At 48.0% G+C, this 19,536-nt stretch overlaps 1 protein-coding gene across 1 annotated transcript in view; it reads left to right on the top strand.

The window, feature by feature from the left end:
* Positions 1-18,581: 18,581 nt before the first annotated feature.
* Positions 18,582-19,536, top strand: part of ZHX3 (zinc fingers and homeoboxes 3) — a 58,628-nt gene continuing 57,673 nt past the window's right edge. Inside the window, exon 1 of the mRNA XM_029612322.1 lies at positions 18,582-18,714. The gene's annotated coding sequence lies outside the window, so the exon portion shown is untranslated. The remainder of the gene's footprint in view (positions 18,715-19,536) is intronic.

Raw genomic sequence — 19,536 nt, 5'->3', positions numbered from 1 at the left:
TGTATCCAGCCACTTGCCCGCCCCATCCTGTTTGCCTTGGCCAATTGACATTGCGATTTCCTGCCCGTGCATCAAACGAGGGGTAAGAAATAGGCAGCATCCACTTCCACAGCACAGGAGGAGAAGGAAGAGGCTGCTGCTGCTTCAGGAGCCCAAGTTAGAGTCTGCTGTTGCTAGTATGTTTTGAAAGGGGGGGAGAGAGAATAAATGAGCATGTCTGTGAGAGTGAGTGAGTTTGTATTTGTGTAGGAAGAAGAGATCTGAGAGTGTATGTAGGTGAGTAGGAGAGAGCTGAGTGCATGTGAGCATGGGTGTATAGAAAGGGAGAGACATGAGTGAGTGCATGTGTGTGTGTTGGTGGGAGAATGGCAGAAGTAAAGGTGTAAATAGACATGTGAGAGAATGAGCAGTGAAAGTAAGTGTGAACATGTAAAAGTGTTTATGAGAGCAAATTTGTGAGCATCCGGTCCCACTGTGCAGTCCTCCACCCCGTCCCCCGCTAATCCATGGTAATCTCAGGGTGACTGGAAGTGAAAAGTTCCCAGGTATGCTGATAGGAGACTTTGGAACATAATGCTCAGCGCTGATCCCTTTCTGGTTCCCCCTATATTCTCTGTTATGTGTACACTCTGGTTGTGCTTTATGGCACTGCGCTTTTGAGCAGTTCTGTGTTATTTTTTTCATCTCTGCTCTGGCCATTATGAAGTGCAATGAGCGGAGGCAGTATGATGCTGCCTTTACTACAATTGAGAACACTGACTGATTTGCAGGTTCCTGTCACCCAGTGGAAGTCATTGGAGTGCTGGATTACTGTAGAAAGTCCATTTTTTGCTATCCAGGACCTAACCTACTCGCTTTGGAATACCATCAAAGTCCTATCTGTTATACTTGAACTTGGTTTGTGGGCCCTTGGGTCATGGAGAGAGCTGACTCCACCTACAGGGAGGAGCCCTGTGGGGACTCTCCACTAGGGATGTGAATCGTGTCCTCGATCGTCTTAACGATCGATTTCGGCTGGGAGGGGGAGGGAATCGTATTGTTGCCGTTTGGGGGGGTAAAATATCGTGAAAAATCGTGAAAAATCAAAAAAACGTAAAATCGCAAAACCGGCACATTAAAACCCCCTAAAACCCACCCCCGACCCTTTAAATTAAATCCCCCACCCTCCCGAACCCCCCCCAAATGACTTAAATAACCTGCGGGTCCAGCGGCGGTCCAGAACGGCAGCGGTCCGGAACGGGCTCCTGCTACTGAATCTTGTTGTCTTCAGCCGGCGCCATTTTCCAAAATGGCGCCGAAAAATGGCGGCGGCCATAGACGAACACGATTGGACGGCAGGAGGTCCTTCCGGACCCCCGCTGGACTTTTGGCAAGTCTTGTGGGGGTCAGGAGGCCCCCCCCAAGCTGGCCAAAAGTTCCTGGAGGTCCAGCGGGGGTCAGGGAGCGATTTCCCGCCGCGAATCGTTTTCGTACGGAAAATGGCGCCGGCAGGAGATCGACTGCAGGAGGTCGTTCAGCGAGGCGCCGGAACCCTCGCTGAACGACCTCCTGCAGTCGATCTCCTGCCGGCGCCATTTTCCGTACGAAAACGATTCGCGGCGGGAAATCGCTCCCTGACCCCCGCTGGACCTCCAGGAACTTTTGGCCAGCTTGGGGGGGGCCTCCTGACCCCCACAAGACTTGCCAAAAGTCCAGCGGGGGTCCGGAAGGACCTCCTGCCGTCCAATCGTGTTCGTCTATGGCCGCCGCCATTTTTCGGCGCCATTTTGGAAAATGGCGCCGGCTGAAGACAACAAGATTCAGTAGCAGGAGCCCGTTCCGGACCGCTGCCGTTCCGGACCGCCGCTGGACCCGCAGGTTATTTAAGTCATTGGGGGGGGGGTTCGGGAGGGTGGGGGATTTAATTTAAAGGGTCAGGGGTGGGTTTTAGGGGGTTTTAGTGTGCCGGCTCACGATTCTAACGATTTATAACGATAAATCGTTAGAATCTCTATTGTATTGTGTTCCATAACGGTTTAAGACGATATTAAAATTATCGGACGATAATTTTAATCGTCCTAAAACGATTCACATCCCTACTCTCCACGACAGGCGGGGTCTCAGCAGTGATGGACACAGGAGTCAGAGATATATTTATTATACAGCAAAGAAAAACAAGAGGAGCGGGTTTGTAAACTCAATCCTTGAGTAGGAAGACCTGAGGTGGATTCTCCGGTAGTGGTCCGCAGAGTGGGGTAACCCGGGAAATACTTGCTTCTTGGTAGTTCTTGTGGTAGCTCTGCTAGTGGTCCGCAGTGCGGGGTAGGCCGGAGATAGATGGCAGCAGGCACAAGACAGCGTGGATCTGGTAGTGGTCCGCAGAGCGGGGTAACCTAAGGATCCGCACAGCAAGAGAGAAGCAGTGTTATAGATAAGGTCTAGTACTCACTCCGAAGTGTTGCTGTAGAGATGTCGTGGTAGCAGCAGCGGAGACCCGGAGCAGGAACACTGAAGGGTCATATGTAGAAGTATCGAGAGGTACTCACTAAGCTGGAGAAGGCGAGACTCGCAGAGAAGGCTCTCCAAGGAGCGGATAGCCCTGAGTGCAGCAAGGCCCCCGAGGAGCGGGTACCTGAGTCACTCAGTTTAGAACGCAGGAATAGCGAGGTGAAGTGACTCAGAGTAAAGGAATTGAGCAAGATGGAATCCTTGCTAACTCGTTGGTAGGAAGGTCCGGTAGGCTTAAGTACACGTAGGCAGTGACATCATGCGGAGGGGATGCCCCCGAGGTTCCTGCCATGACGTGGATAAGACTGACAAATCTCTATTCCCCACCCCTTAAACCTGTATTTTTTTGTTTTTTTCTATACTTTTACATTTTTTTATTTTACCCTTTCACAAAAAATATTGAAAGTAGGGAGAGTGATTTGATATTGGTGGATAAGACTGAGGCAGGAGCACACGCACGTGCCCTAAGTTACACCAGATTCAAGATGGCGACCGGGATCGCCCACGCCGTCCCGGGAACGCCAGGGAGGTCGGCGTGCATAGGCAGGGGTGGCCATCTTTGCCAGAATCGGAGCTACAGGGCAAAATGAGGTGGGCAGCAAAGGTCACAGCTGTCTGCAACCGACGGGCGCAACACTATCCCAACTGATCTTGGTATTCTTCAGCAGGCGGAGATAGACTTTAGTAGTGGACTGTAAGTTTTGGCTATTTGCTTTTTTTCTGATTATTATTTCTTTTTTCAGCTTCTCTTTGACAAATCGCATATATTTTATATATTTGCGAATGGGCTTGGGTGGAGCTGGACTAATGGGAGACTGCAGCTGTGGTGCAGTTCTTTGTTGTGGGATTTGGGAGGTCTTCCTACTGGGGTAGTCCAGACCCGAGTGATGTTCCGCAGGTGTTGTCCCCAGTATTATGGGTTTGGGGAAGGTTGGGAATTTCAGGGTGGGTGGGTTATAGGGTTAATTGAGTTGCTTGTGTTTCAACAGGGATTTGAGGACTTTGGTTTGGGGAGTGGGGGGAGGGAGGAGGGTTTAGGAACGTGAGGATTACAGAGCATATTCTATTATGGTTTGACTTCTGGTTTCACTTAAAAGTGCAGTGTGAGATTACAGACAAATGGTCTTTGGAAGGCGAGGTTTCTGGCCTTATTCAGGAACATGCCCGAAGGTTTCTGCTTTGCTTCCTTATAGCTGGTTATTCTTCTTTGCTGCTTCTACCGTTACATGGTGATTTCAATGAATAAAGTTAAATGTGTTTCTATGAATGCGCAGGGGATCTCTTCCCCTGTTAAACAGAAGTGTGTATTGCAACTTGCGCAAATGAATCGTGCACAGATTCTCTTGCTTCAGGAGACCCATCTGACTGATAGAGAGCATGTCAAGTTAAAACAGGGATGGGTGGGTCAAATATATTTTTCTTCTGTTAACTCCAGAAGTAGGGAGGTCTGTATATTGATTGATAAACATCTCCCTCTGATTGTTTAGCGTCATCGTACTGACACTGATGGGAGATATGTTATATTGGACTGTACGCTACATTCTGTTAACTTTACGTTAGTTTATGTCTCTGGTCCTAACCAAGATCAGGTGGAGTTTTATAAAACATTAACTGACAATATAGCTATGTTTGGGTGTGAAAATCTTTGTCTGGGAGGGAAATAGAATGTGTGTTGTGATTCCCTATTAGACAAGACATCTCAGGTGAAGGCTGGATCCTCTTTTACACTTAGCTCTAAGGATTTAATAGTCATTAACAGATATATGGTGCTTCCATCATCCCACCGTCAGGGATTATTCTTTTTAGTCACCGCACCATAACATGTACAGTCGACTGGATTATTTGAAGGTTCCACTGCTCTTATCATCTATCCATCGAGAGCCTTTGCCGGGTGACGTGACCCGTCGCACTGAACCGGTGACCCTCTGCACTGGAGCCCTCCATACTGAGTCGATTTCCTTCTTTGTGTTAGAGAAGGCCATGCACCCTATCGTTCTGGGATTACCCTGGTTGCAGTCGCATCAGCCTCAATTCGACTGGGCCACCTTGGAACTCTCCCGCTGGGGTCCAGGTTGTCATGGCGAGTGCCTTAAGGAGGTTTCTCCTTTCCTCTGCATGCCTACAACTCCAGTGATGCCAGGATTGCCGCCTCAATACACTAATGGGGTACCCGCTCCTCGGGGGCCTCTTTGCTTCTTTCAGGTTGCTATCAGGTAACCAGTACTCGATCCTCGAGGGCCCATGTTCCCCGACCCGCTGCCTGCATCTATCTCCTCTTCTACTTGCAAGAATTCGCTACAGACACCATCAGTGAGAACTACTATCATCCACTCCTCAGAGTTGTCTCCCTGGAACCAGGTACTTGCTCCTCGAGGGCCTGCCTCCGTTCCGGCGCCAGTGCCATCTCCAACGCCAGTGCCATCTCTTACCAGAGAGATGTCGCCGGCAACACCACGCCCCTTCCTAGGCGTGCGTGCGCACCAGTGAAACCTTTAAAGGGCCCGCGGTGGGAACCTGGCTGCGGACCCAGATGTCGACGTCAGTTCCCTCAACATATAAAAGCTCAGGCAGCACTCCTCAGTGTTGCCTTTGCAACAAGTTGCCTTGATCTCCATATAATCTCCCAGCCTACTGTTTATCTCACCCAGAATAGTTTTCTGAGCTGTATTAGGGCAGTATAAGTTCACTAGTAAATATCTGTTACCATTTATATTTGCATTTAGAATTATATAGCAGCCAATAGGATCTTGATAACATTTATAAACCTGAACTTCTGCATGCTGTGCAAATAATATGCCCACCCCACAATATCTACAATGGACTGTGGATGCCACCAAAAACTAATATGGGAATTTGGCAGAGGTTAAGAGCCGTTCATCCCTTCGCCGTAAGTGTGTCTCCTGAACGAATACTACCATAGCTTTTAATCGGTCAAGCTCCTTGTACAGCATTTGGCATTTAAAAGGGGAGTTTAGTTTCTTTACATTGATAGTCACAAATTTTATACTACCCATAATCACTACCAGGTACCCCCACCAAAGCCTTCCTTAACTGCTCCCTCCCATCCAACTGTATTCCCTTGACCACCCATTGTCTTGGTTCACCCCATCCTAATCTGATTACATAAGACCCAAAAACCTCACGAGGACTCTGACCCCCCTCTCCCTCCACCCCCTCATTTATTTATTTATTTATTTAAGTTTTTTATATACCAACATTCAAGACGGTAGTCCCATCATGCTGGTTCACAAGAAACAGGGGTGCAATTATAACAAACTTTACAATTTGAACAATGGTGCAGAAAAGCAGTTACATATAACAAGGAAATCAATAACTTGGAGTGAGAAGGAAAATGAAGATCAGATAATTATATATATGTATAAATAACATTGTAAGAGGTGGCTATTAACGCTATTACTAGCGGAGCTAGTAATAGCTCCGCTAGTAACCCCGTTTTTATCCCGTCCACTATACCCCTAAACAAGGAGGAAGGATCCATCTAGGAACTCCCCTCCCCATCTTATTCATAATTTCAGCATAATTCAATTTTTTCCCAAAAGCTGTTTAAAGTGAGGTAGTAAAACGACTCTAAGCACCAGAGCATATAAATCAATTTTGAACCATACCCACATTCTGACCCCAAAGTTCCAAACATACATATAATATATAGCGATAGTGTCTGTCCATGTGTCTCGTGATCAGCAAGTTGCGGATTGTGTCTTTGCAAGATAATGTGTCAGTGCTCTACTCCCCTGCTCGGTTCAAGGGAGGAGAGTCCGTTATTTCAAGGTGGAATTTCCTGTGCTTGATCAGTCTGTCTTCCTAAATGTCGGGTAAGGTGCCTCCCTCCTGTCCCAGCACTCTTCCATTTAGGTGCCACCAGTGCAACCTCTCTGTTACGACTGTCGCTGCCTGACGTCTCCACTCCGCCCTCCTTACCTCTCTGGCGACTCCTCCCGCGGTTGATGGACGTCTGGCTGCCGCGGCGTCTGCCTGCCGTCCTCGCCGGCGTTCCCGGTCCGGCTTGGGCGCTGCATCCCGCCATGTTGTTCAGCTGCCATAGGGTGCGTGCACCGCACGCCCTGCTTCTTATTCCTTCTTTGGCGCGAACCTCAGGGGCGTCCCCCTGTGATGACGTCACGCATCCCGGATACAAAAGCCTACTCTGTTCGCTAGCTAATCAAGTTAGCAAGGTGGAGGTGATGAAGGGACTCCTTACGGATGGGATTCGCTCTCCGTACCTAGCAACTCTGCCTCTCCTTAATTGGATTTACTCTATCGGGGTACCCGCTCCTCGGGGGCCTCTCTCTTTTCTTTCAGGTCGCTGTCTGGAACCGGTACTCGCTCCTCGAGGGCCCATGTTCCCGGACTCGCTGCCTGAGCTCACTTCTGCTTGGAAAAAACTGTTGCCTACACCATCAGTGAGTTACCATCTATATTCTCTCAGAGCTGTTCCCTGGAACCAGGTACTTGCTCCTCGAGGGCTTGCCTCTATTCCAGCTTCTGTGTTACCTTCCGGGAGAAACTGCTGTGTGAGTAATCAACCAACGAGACTCTATACCAGAACCTTGTGTATGCGCCACTGTACTCACTATCTCAGTTTCTCTCCACTACAGCAAGCTATTGAGGGATCGCTGTTCCAGTGTCCTGAGGGACTACAAGCCCAGCTGGGCTTCATCTCTACTCACTACTGCCACCTCTGGTGGCTTCTCAACTCTGTTTAATAAAAGATAATTCTGTGTTGTGTGTCCTAAAGCTGAGCCTGACCTGTGGCCCCTCACGGGACTTCCCCCCATGGGCGTGGTCATCTGCCACAGTGTCCACCCAAAACCTTACAAACAATAACACTCTGGAACCGTTGAAGTCTCTAGAGATGGTGTTGTTACTCCTGCCACCGACAGGATTGTGAAGGCCTCTTCATTGGTTTTAATGTTGGAGGTTATCCTTTGAATTGTAAATGCCAGACCCCACGGATAAGTCCATCAATTCCTGATGCATTCTTTTTGCAGTAGGGTTGTTAATGGTTGAAGCTTTCTTCTTTGTTTTAATGTTGCTGGTGAAATATCATTGAATATGGTAAGTTCGTGTTCTTCCCAACTGAAGGGCGCCAGTTTCCGGGCGCATCTCATGAGCATTTCTTTAACCAGAAAGCTGTGCATGCACACTATTATGTCTCTGGGGGCATTTCACAGGGCCCGACCCAGCGCTCTGTGCGCTCTCTCAATTAGAGATGTGATTCGGCCGAACCTTTTGGTTCGGCCTTTGTTATCAGCCCGCCGCAGGAAATTTCGTTTCCTGTGATTCGGGCCGATTTTTTTTCGGTTGTCTCAAACCAAAAAAAAATAAACCACCCCAACCCTTAAGATTTAATTACCGTATTTTTTGCTCCATAAGACACACTTTTTTCCCCCCAAAAGTGGGGGGAAAATGTATGTGCGTCTTATGGAGCAAATATAAAAAAACCCCTAAAAATCTAACAAAACCCCCCCACCCTCCTGACTCCCCCAAGACCTGCCAACTTAATTTACTACAACCCCCCACCCTCCTGACCCCCCCAAGACCTGCCAAAAGTCCCTGGAGGTCCAGCAGGGGTCCAGGAGCGGTCCGGGAGCGATCTCCTGGCCTTGCTTTGGCTGCCAGTAATCAAAATGGCACCGACGGCCCTTTGCCCTTACTATGTCACTGGGGCTGACCAATGGCAGCGTTAGCCCCTTTGCCCTTACTATGCACAGGGGCTACCGCTGCCATTGGTCGGTCCCAGTGACATAGTAAGGGCAAAGGGCCGTCAGCGCCATTTTGATTACTGGCAGCCGACGGCCCAAGCCCAGGAGATCGCTCCCGGACCGCTCCTGGACCGCCGCTGGACCACCAGGAACCTTTGGCAGGTCTTGGGGGGGTCAGGAGGGTGGGGGGTTGTTAATTAATTTAAAGGTTTGGGATGGGGGTTTTTTTGGGCGGGGGGTTCTCAGAGAAAGAAATGTTTTCTGATCTGGGGAGTGGACCGAAATGGCCCTCCCCAGACCCGAAAACAAAATGGGGAGAAAATCCTAGGTGCGTCTTATGGTCAGGTGCGTCTTTATGGAGCGAAAAATACGGTAAATACAATCCCCCACCCTCCCAACCCCCCCCCCCAAAAAACTTGCCTAAAGTCCCTGGTGGTCCAGCGGGGTCCCGGGAGCGATCTTAAAAAATGGCCCGGGCCATCCATTGCTCCTACCATGTGACAGGGACCGGCCAATGGCACCGATAGCCCCTGTCACATGGTAAGGGCAAAGGGCCATCAGTGCCATTTTGATTAGTGGCAGCCGACAGCCCGAGAGGGGGAGATCACTCCCGGGACCCCACTGGACCACCAGGGACTTTCGGTAAGTCTTGGGGGAGGGGGAGGGCAAGTCTTGGGGGGTCAGGAGGGTGGAGGGTTGCAATTAATGAAATTTGAAGGATTGGGGTGGGTTTGGGGTTGTTTTTTTTATATGCTCTTTCTCTCCCCCCAAAAAATGATAAGAAAACCACACAAAATTTTGTGGGTTTTCCTATCGTTTCGGCGACCCCCTGAAACGCGACAAAATAGGAAATATCATTTACATTTCTTATTTCGTCGCAAACGAATGCACATCCCTACTCTCAATCACCACTCCAGCATGGCTGGAATCTGTTCCTGGCTCTTCTAAAGCAGCCAGCAATGCGGAGCAAATTTTATGGGCAACTTCCCTGATGTTTGCATATTCTGGGTTTTCTGGCAGTCCCCTTATTCTTATATTGGACTCCACAATCTATTCTCTAGATCTTCTATTTTTAGAGACATGTCCTCCTGTTTCTGGTGATATTCTTCCATAACTGCCGCCATATTTGTAAGCTTAGTCCCTTGCTCCTCCACCATTACCTCTGCATCCTCTACTCTCTTTCCGAGATCCATCAAGTCCATACGGAGATCCACTATGGACGAACAAAAGTCTTCCCACTGTGTCTGAATATCTTGTTTGAGATCTTGAAACCAGTTGTCAAATCTTGCTTTGTTAGCGTTCTTTTGGCTCATCTTTTTCCGAGCTCACTCGCTCTTTCGCCAAGACTATGCCATCAGCCTCCTCCGTGGTGGCCATGCTGGACAAGGCCTCAAATCTCGATCTGCTCGCATCGAATGAAAAATGGGCAGCAGTTACTACCCTTAACAGAAAGCTTGGGGGAAACATGCAGGGAGCAGCAGTTACTACTCTTAACAGAAGGCTTGGGGGAAACATGCAGGGAGCAGCAGTTAGTAACCTTAACAGAAGGCTTGGGGGAAACATGCAGGGAGCAGCAGTTACTACTCTTAACAGAAGGCTTGGGGGAAACATGCAGGGAGCAGCAGTTAGTAACCTTAACAGAAGGCTTGGGGGAAACATGCATGAAGTGGCTGCTACTCCCTAAGACAAATTGCTAAGAAGACTAGATGCACCATTTTAATCTTTATTTACCATTGTTTACTATGTTACAGTGTTGAAGAAATGCTCGGCATGGGTGTCAATGGATGACAACAGCCGACTTGTGTGGCTGATTATCTTGCTGTCCACAGTAATCAAACCCATTATAGGGAAGAACTTTAGCTATACTGCAATGAAAGCACTAAATAATATTTTATTATCAATTGACTTTAGTTTACTGTAGCATGGACAATATATGTAATACTTCCCCTGGTGAACATAGAAAAGTCAAGACATGGGCCTCTAGGCTGCACTGTTTTGAGGTGTGCCAAAAAATAATAATTTAAAAAAAAAAATATATATATATATATATATATATATATATGAACACGAGTAGATCTGTACAGGACAGAACCAAAAATCTCAAGTCAGCCTGGCTATTTTATTTGGCAGTGTAAGAAAATATCTCTACATTCCTGACCATTTATGTGTCTCAATATTTCAGAATTGAGGTCATAATAATTAGCTCGAGTCCTCCTTGCTCCTGGGGAGAGGGATAAAGGGGAGAGGGATAAAGGGGAGAGGGATAAAGGGCAACAAATCTTGAAACCATTAGTTATTATTTCTAGGAGCCATGCAAGAACAAAAAATGAACGAGGAGCAGTGTCTGTTAAAGACTACAGCACATGGGATTTATATGCGCATATCCCCACTGCCATTACAGCTAAAGGCTAGAAACATTTGCCTATTGCAGCTACTGACACGCTATTAGCTTCTTTGTATTTTATTGAAGCAGCATGACTAATCTGATAGCAGGGACTTTGTGAATGCAAAGAATACACCACATTCAGTACGCAGCAGGTGGAGCTGCCGCCTGCAGATTGTCTGAAAGAGCTGAAAAGCACTGCTCAACTTCCTTCTCTCCATTTGTGGCCTCAGGATTCTCCTCTGCTTCGGTATCCTTAGATTCTCAATAGTCCTTCCGGCCTTAGCCCTCCACACTACCCTGTTTTATTTGTTCTTCCACAGTCCAGCTGTGGAACAGCCTCCCACCCAACTTCTGCAATTGATCTGTCATGCACTTGTGGGTGCAACCAATGTTTATCGTGAAACTGGGGGCATAAAAGCCTCCAGGGTTCAATGCTATAGACCAGTGATTCCCAACTTTTTCCAGGAATTCAGCCCCTTTGGATATTAGGTTGGAGAGGAACTATATGTCATTCAGAAAGAAAGTGAAGGCTTGGCTTTATCCAAATTCATAACAGGAATAAGTGGGTTGTTTTAAATAATAGCAGCATTGAAAGAGTTTTAAATTGCGATGTTTTATTAATTTAATGTGATTTATTGCATATTATTATTTATTTTTGTTGTACACTGCGCTGACCAAATTTCTGTTTGTACAGCATAGAAAATCTAAGAAATAAATAAATAAATTTGCTAAACTTAGGGTACGCGTAGGGAGGTAAAACTGCAAAATATAAGAACATAAGAACATAAGAAAATGCCATACTGGGTCAGACTAAGGGTCCATCAAGCCCAGCATCCTGTTTCCAACAGTGGCCAATCCAGGCCATAAGAACCTGGCAAGTACCCAAAAACTATGTCTATTCCATGTTACCATTGCTAATGGCAGTGGCTATTCTCTAAGTGAACTTAATAGCAGGTAATGGACTTCTCCTCCAAGAACTTATCCAATCCTTTTTTAAACACCGCTATACTAACTGCACTAACCACATCCTCTGGCAACAAATTCCAGAGTTTAATTGTGCGTTGAGTAAAAAATGAACTTTCTCTGATTAGTTTTAAATGTGCCACATGCTAACTTCATGGAGTGCCCCCTAGTCTTTCTACTATCCGAAAGAGTAAATAACCGATTCACATCTACCCGTTCTAGACCTCTCATAATTTTAAACACCTCTATCATATCCCCCCTCAGACGTCTCTTCTCCAAGCTGAAAAGTCCTAACCTCTTTAGTCTTTCCTCATAGGGGAGCTGTTCCATTCCCCTTATCATTTTGGTAGCCCTTCTCTGTACCTTCTCCATTGCAATTATATTTTTTTTGAGATGCGGCGACCAGAATTGTACACAGTATTCAAGGTGCGGTCTCACCATGGAGCGATACAGAGGCATTATGACATTTTCCGTTTTATTCACCATTCCCTTTCTAATAATTTATACAAGGGAAGGAATTTATACAAGGGAAGGAATTATTATACAGCAACTTATGATCTTGAATTTAATATACCAGTTGATAGAAAGCCAGTGCAGGGACATGAGGACAGTGGTGATATGTTTATGGTTAGGCCTGCCTGTTAGAACCCTGGCAGCAGGTTTCTGCGCACTCTGCAAGCTCTCATTATATTTGCAGGAAGTCCAACAAACAGGGAAGTGCAGTAGTATAATCCTGAAAGGACCAGAGCTTGCAGGACAGATCGAAAATCCTGCATAGGAAGAAGAGGTTTTAACCTACACGACACCTGCAATTTGAAAAATTATGTTTTGACTAACGCTCTGACTTGTCATTTCATGAACAAACTGGGGCCTAGAATGACACCCAGATTTCTAACAGATGACAAAACTGCAATACTGTAGTTCTCAAACTGAAAACAGGGTGGTACATCATCCTCAGGAAACCTACTGAGCAATAATTGCTTCAGTTTTCTCTGAATTGAGGGCAAGGCAGTTATGAGTTAACCAAGATCTAACTAATGAGAAGCAGATTGTTAAGAACCTACCTGTGCAGCCCAGCATTAAGAAGACGCTGCTTACAGAAGCAACCCCCTTCCAGGTACTTAGTAGGAAGTAAAATGCTAAAGGGCTTATACCTAAGATTTACATGCTTTTAAACACACCTTTGCTAGGAAAACCTAAATACTGGGTGGCCTAGAAGAGAGATTTAGTGAGGTAAGTAATGAGGATTGACATGAATGTTTCAAAGAACCGTGTAAAACTTCAGTCTCCACCAATATTGTTGAAAATGCATATACAATAATTTTAGGGTGGTATCTTACTTCCCATAAAATCCACCTAATTTCTTCTGATGTAAAGGATGAATGTTAGCGAATAATGTGATTCAGTGGACACTAGTTTCCAAATTCAGTTGGAATATCCTGAAGTGAAACTTTATTGAGAAAAGGTACTTAATTTAATTTATAAAGTAACAGAATTTAAACTAAAGTGATCCCAAATTGCTGCTTCTGATTCTTTCAATACCTAATGCTAAATCTAAACTTGTAAAATTATTCCTACATTATCTTACAGAGGCTCGCTGCAAAATAGCAGCAGCCTGGAAAAAGGTACAGCTTAATTCCATTGCATTGCTGATCTCTCATATTTGGCATGTTTATTTGATGGAAATGTGATACAGCATTGTGTAGGGTAAAATCCAACAATTCAGCTCAATACGGAAATCTTCTGAGGCTTGGCTTGGTGTCCCATCATAGTCTAACAATGTGATTTAGAGTTCCTCCGGCACTATTTCCAGCTTTATGACGAAGGTGATTGGAGGGGGAAGGTTGTTTAGTGGATTATTGCAAACTTGTTGTGGACTTATTATATTGAATGTTGTCACATATTTGTGATTTTTGAATTTATATGGTCACTGAAAAGTTCAATAAAATGTAATTACGAAAAAGAAAAAGATGACAAATGAAACACTTTAAACTGATGGAACCAACAGATGGGGCTTCATTCATAGATCTTAAGATTCAGCACAAAGAATAAGGTGACAAACAAGATGGTAGAACATTACATTCTGTTGTGATCCCTCCCATGGCCGGAACCACGGGAGGTCTCTTACCTTCGCCCGAGCCCGATGTTATCCTCCCAGCACGGCAGGAGCTGGGCTGAGGCCTGCCCTCATGCGGCAGGAGCCGCCAACACCAGGAGCCGTGCTGGGTCTTTCTCTGCAGCTCAAAGGCCGCCAATGCCTTCAGTGCGGCAGAGACCGCCCTCTTCCTCTTCGCGGCCCAGAGGCTGCAGTCGCCGATGTCTCCTGCGGCATGGAGCCACCCCAGAGGCCTTTCTGCAGCTGGATGCCACCCCCCATGATGGGGTCTGCTCAGAGGCCTTAGGCGCGGAGCCGCGCCTCCTGGCCTGATTTAAAGGGCCAGTGAGGGAGTGGTTCCTGCTCCACCCTGATGTCATCATCTTCCTGGATCCGCCTCTTCAGTCTACAAAAGGCTCTTCAGCTCAGTCCTTCCTCGCCTTCACAAGGAATAAGTCCTTCTTAGGACTCCTCGTCTGCTTCTCCTCCTAGGCACTCTGTTCCATGTGGGATCCCATGTCTTTGTCGTTGTTCCATGTTCCGGTCTCTGCATTTCCTTGATGTTCCTGATATCCAGTTGTCTGTCCGTCCATGATGTCCAGTTCATCCGTTCCTGATGTCTAGATGTCCGTCTGTTCCAGATGTCTTCAGCTCCGCCTGACCCGTCCCTCGTGGTCCGTGACCAGCCCGGCTGGGCTGGTAGGGTGCGTAGTGGCCCAGTGGTCCACGACCACCCCGGCTGGGGTGTGTAGGGTGCTGGTGGGCCTTTCCATCAGACGGCGCTGAGGAGTCATCTCTTCCCTCGTCAGTCTGCCTTGATGTCCATAACCTTGATGTCTGCCTTGCCTTGATGTTCTTGTCTGATGTGTCCTTCCCTGGACAGGTCCTGTCCTGCAGTATGGTCCGCGACCAGTCCGGCTGGACTGTATAGGGTGCCTGAGGGACCGGGTTGCCTGCCCATTCCTGTCCTTGGATTTCCGAGGCCCTGATGCCTTCTCGTGTGGTCCGCGACTCTGCCCAGCTGGGCTGAGTAGGGCGCCAGAATGGACATTGTCTGCCTGGAGGTTCTGGACTTTTAACCATTGGTTTTAGTCTTGCCTTGTCATGCCTTGTCTTGTCATGCCTGTCTTGCCATGCCTTGCCCTGCCTTGCCTTGCCTATCCGTACCTTGTCATGCCTTGAGTCTTCATCTGCCCTGCAATGTCCTGAGTCTTCGTCTGCCTTGCCACATCCAATGTCTTCGTCTGCCTTGCCATGCCTGATGTCTTCATCTGCCTTACCACATCCGATGTCTTCGTCTGCCTTGCCAAGCCTGATGTCTTCGTCTGCCTTGTCCTCTGTCCGGCCTTCTGCTTCCCGCTGCTCCCTAACGGCAGTCCAAAAGGGCTTGGAACGGTCGGAGGACCATTCAGAGACCACCGTTGCGTTGGTGGTCTCAAGGAAGCGTGCAAGTCCGGTCGAGGCTCAGGGAAAGGACGTTTCACCGCAAGGGCACACATCTCTCGTCCCACGCTGGAGATTGCCCCCTGGTGCTCTCTCCCATCTGCAGCACAACACATTCCAGGCAAATTTGTATACATTTGCATAAAGTTTCACATCTCTCCCTCTACAAAAAAATCAGATTTTTGTTGAAAACATTTCTCATTGTTTTATGACAATATTTAAACTATATACAATACAAATACATAATTTGCCAACTACAAAAATCAACAATTTATCAAGTAAAGATATAATAGTTTGTATCATATAACCATGAAATGTCACTTTTGTTTTGAATTGAAATACAGCACAACCATCCTTTTTTATTTTTCTTGAGAAAGTGCTTGCCATTTTTCTATTTAAGCTTCTGTTTGTTGCGTCGGAGGTGGACCCTTGGGCTGAGGTGGGGTTGATGCAACCCGTAGGTAAGGTCTTATGGGTCCCCATGGTTAGCAGGTGGAGTGGGCTGAAGCTAGAGACCACTGGAGCTTCACCTATACCAGCCCTCGTTCCCCTTGGGTTGAGCCTTTGGATGCCGGGGCCGGCAGGACTTAGGTGGACCTCGAGGTTAGCTAGAGATGAAATGTGATTCAGCCCAGAGACAGCAGCCAGTAGATGGCGTAGTCCTATCCTGGACTGGATTATGTACTGGAACTCAGGCACCAAAGGAACAATGAATAACTGGAGGCGCTCAAGCAAAGGTAGGCCTAAGCCTTGTAAGTCCACATCCAAAGGATAGGTGAGAGAAGGCGTCACTGACAGGTTAGGATCAGAGCCGGCAGCAAGTGGAAGTTGTGGCAAGCAACGTAGAACTCTGGACACAGGAAAGTCTGTAGCATAGCTGTTCAAAGCAAGGGTCAGGGCACGGAGAAGGCAGGCGTAGTCAATCAAGGCAGTGGTCAGGGCACAGAGAAGGCAGGCGTAGTCAATCAAGGCAGTGGTCAGGGCATGGAGAAGGCAGGCATGGTCAGGTGTAGTGGAGGTCTGGGGCTGGAGAGAAGCTGAAGAATAGTCAGGTGTAGCGGAGGTCCGGGGCTGAAGAGAAGCTGAAGAGTAGTCAGGCCTAGCGGAGGTCCGGGCCTGGAGAGAAGCTGAAGAGTAGTCAGGCGTAGTGGAGGTCCGAGGCTGGAGAGAAGCTGAAGAGTAGTCAGGCGTAGTGGAGGTCCGGGGCTGGAGAGAAGCTGAAGAGTAGTCAGGCGTAACGGAAGTCTGGGGCTGGAGAGAAGCTGAAGAATAGTCAGGCGTAGCGGAGGTCCGGGGCTGAAGAGAAGCTGAAGAGTAGTCAGGCCTAGCGGAGGTCCGGGGCTGGAGAGAAGCTGAAGAGTAGTCAGGCGTAGTGGAGGTCCGGGGCTGGAGAGAAGCTGAAGAGTAGTCAGGTGTAGCGGAGGTCCGGGGCTGGAGAGAAGCTAAAGAATAGACCACCATAGCAGTGGTCAAATCCAGAGAGTCAGTCCAACACATAGACGAAACAGGAACAAGGAGAACAGGAACCAGGAACCACAGGAAAACAGGAACACAACGATGAGACGATTCTAGGATCAGCAACGAGTACTCGGAGTATGAGGAGACTTGTTGCAAAGGCAACGCTATGGAGCGAGGCCTGAGCTTTTATATGCTGAAGAGTCTGACGTCAGCATCCGGGTCCACGGCCAGGTTCCCACTGCGGGCCCTTTAAAAGAATCAATGATGCACACACACGCCAAGGAAGGGGCGAGGTGCTGATGGCAGCGTCTCTCCGCGGGCCAGGTGGAGAGGCCCGACGAACAGGGACATCTTGGCTGGCAACACTGAGTAGTGTGGCAGGGCCGGAGGCACTGGAGGGAACCCGAGGTTGGAGCTGGTGGCCCACCACTGCCAGTGAAGAGGAGCCAGGTGCTGGAGTCCGTCTGAAAAGGTGAGAGGGCTGTGCCGCGGGGCTGCTGCGGGCAGCACGCGTAACACTGTTTGCTGCTCTCAGCATCAGTGTTATGTTTGCCACCCCCCCCCCCCCCGCCACCAGCTGAATGCTCCACTTCTTGCAGCAGAGAAATGCCGCCACCATTGCTCCTGCCTTGCACCTAGGTGCACGCGCGTGGCACGCACCAGACTATAAAGACCCTGCAGTGGGAACTGATGTCCCTGGTGCCTCTTGATGACAATACAGGAGTATTTAAACCCCAGCCATGCATCTCAGGACCGCCTCGGCACCAGGTCTTTTCACTTCCACCTTGCCTTGTCGGCCTGCCTGATCTTCAGCCTTGTCTCATTGGCCTACCTGTTCTTCAGCCTTTGCCTCATCGACCTGCCTGGTCTTCAGCCTTGCCCTACTCCAGCCTGATCTTCAGCTTTGCTTCAATCCAGCCTTGCCCCGACCTGCTTGTCTTTCTGCCAGGCCCTGTCTGTCTTCTTGTATCTGTCTTCGGGAGGAGGAGACAGGACTGGGGCTGCACCGGAGACCGGACGGGGCCAGGGCAGGTAAGCAATGTTTTTACACTTTTTTTACACCATTTTTTACACTTTATTCCCGTTTTAATTTTCGAACACCACACTAACACCACACTAACACCAAGTAGAGGGTGGCGGTAAACTAACAGGTTAAGGACGCGGCAAAATAGCGGGTTACAAAGGAGATAATCTGAGCGCGCGTCACAGTATCGGAGGGGAATAGCTAATTTCTTCATTATACAGCTAATTCGTTCATTTACATAGCATATACATGCTGCGTGCGGAAAGGGTTATGTGTCTGTTTTAAAAAGCGCTAAGGACGCGTGAAACTGGAGACTGTATCGCTGAATCGCCTTGCGCGTCCGAATTGTGCGCTCCCAGCACGTTACAGACAGGAAATCTTCAACCGCACGTTACAGTATCGACTTGCCAAAGACTGTCATGTAAATTGTGTTATTTCGACCAATATAAAGTTTGCAAAATTTTCAGAATGTTAAGTTGTTTTCTGCAGAATTCCCCGAGGAATAGTTTTTTTTATAGTCTCCTTATTCTGTACTTGGTGATGATGAATCTGTTTTCTGCATGTTCAACTGAGGTGGGTTATTCTGTGTTAAAAACAAACAAACAAACAAACAAAGGATAAGGGGGCAGCACAGTTAATGTTTGCACAGGGCTGCAAAAATGCTAGCAGCGGCACTGCCGGCATTCGTCCCCCCAGCCCCCCCTCGCACACACACCAGATCAACATCACCAGCAGCAGGATGAGGCATCCTTAGCAAAATGTTCCCCACCTTCCGGCGGGCCGCGGCCACCACTGCGTTAAATTGTGATTAACTGTTCACCGCCGAAACCCGAGACCTGTTGGGCTTGAAGTCATCGGCACGGGGAAGCCACATCGGGGAGGAGGAGGAGGAGGGCCCGTGCGTACGCAGTCGGGCCGGAGAAGGAGCTAGCGATCCAGGACACGCGCAGCAGCAGCCGTGAGCAGACTGAATCGTTTTCAAGTTTGAGCCGCTCGCTGGCGGGGTACATGCACTCCGAGGGCTAGGCACTGCCTCCCCAGCAGTTTGCATGCAGGTCGTATCCATGCTGCGTCTGGGCAGGCGGACTCGCTCATTCACTGGCGGCCGGCGGCGGGGGGAGGAAGGAGAAATCAGGTACCTCTGGAGTTTGAAGGATAAAATCGGAAATATTTCTGGACCTTTTAGCTCTCCCACAATCTTCCAGGCATGAGCAAAGATTCATTACTGTCTGGAAAAAAAAATCCGCACGATTGTCAACCCCTAGGCTTCCAGAAGAAGTTTGCAGTCTAGCACGCCTCCTCCCTGCTGCTAAGGCTTCAGTGTACAAAAAAAAAAATCTGTTATTTTCTGTTTGTGCTGCTGTCACCTACGCACGCCCCTTCCTTTGAGGGTCAGAGGGAATCCCCAGAGGAGGTGGGAGTGTCTTGTTGAGAAGGGCTTTCCCAGAACTTCTCGGGAACCTTGCCACAGAGAGGCTGTGAGAAGCACAAACAGATTTCATTTGCAGACAGTGAGCAATTGACCAGAAGGAAACCGCACTCAGCGAGAAACATCGCTAAACTAGGAGGCAGGAAAAAAAATAGAACTTAGACTGGTCTTCTCTCTATCCCACCCCCCTCACAATTCTGGATTTGTGCTTTGCTTTGTTTCTGGAACTTTTAAAAGTTTCCAAAAGCATGAGGTAATACATACACATACAGAAAGACAGGCAGGTAAAATCCTTACTGTCTGAAAGAATTTCAGTTTCCTTGCACAGTTGGAGTTTCCAGATATTTCGAAAAGTCCCTCTTTGACCCCCTTTGTTTGCTATTAACTGATTAATGTAAAATGTTATAGGGAATAATAAAAAGTATATAGAATCCTCCTCCATACTGCTTAGTGGAATTTGTAGCTTTCTCTGTAGCTAGATTAAAACTTAAATCAAACGATGTACAAACACGTGATAAAGGCTTTACC

Source organism: Rhinatrema bivittatum, chromosome 8, assembly GCF_901001135.1.
Source record: "Rhinatrema bivittatum chromosome 8, aRhiBiv1.1, whole genome shotgun sequence".
Taxonomy (NCBI): Eukaryota; Metazoa; Chordata; class Amphibia; order Gymnophiona; family Rhinatrematidae; genus Rhinatrema; species Rhinatrema bivittatum.
Note: the sequence above shows the minus strand (reverse complement) of the source record. Positions and strands in the feature narration are given on the sequence as shown.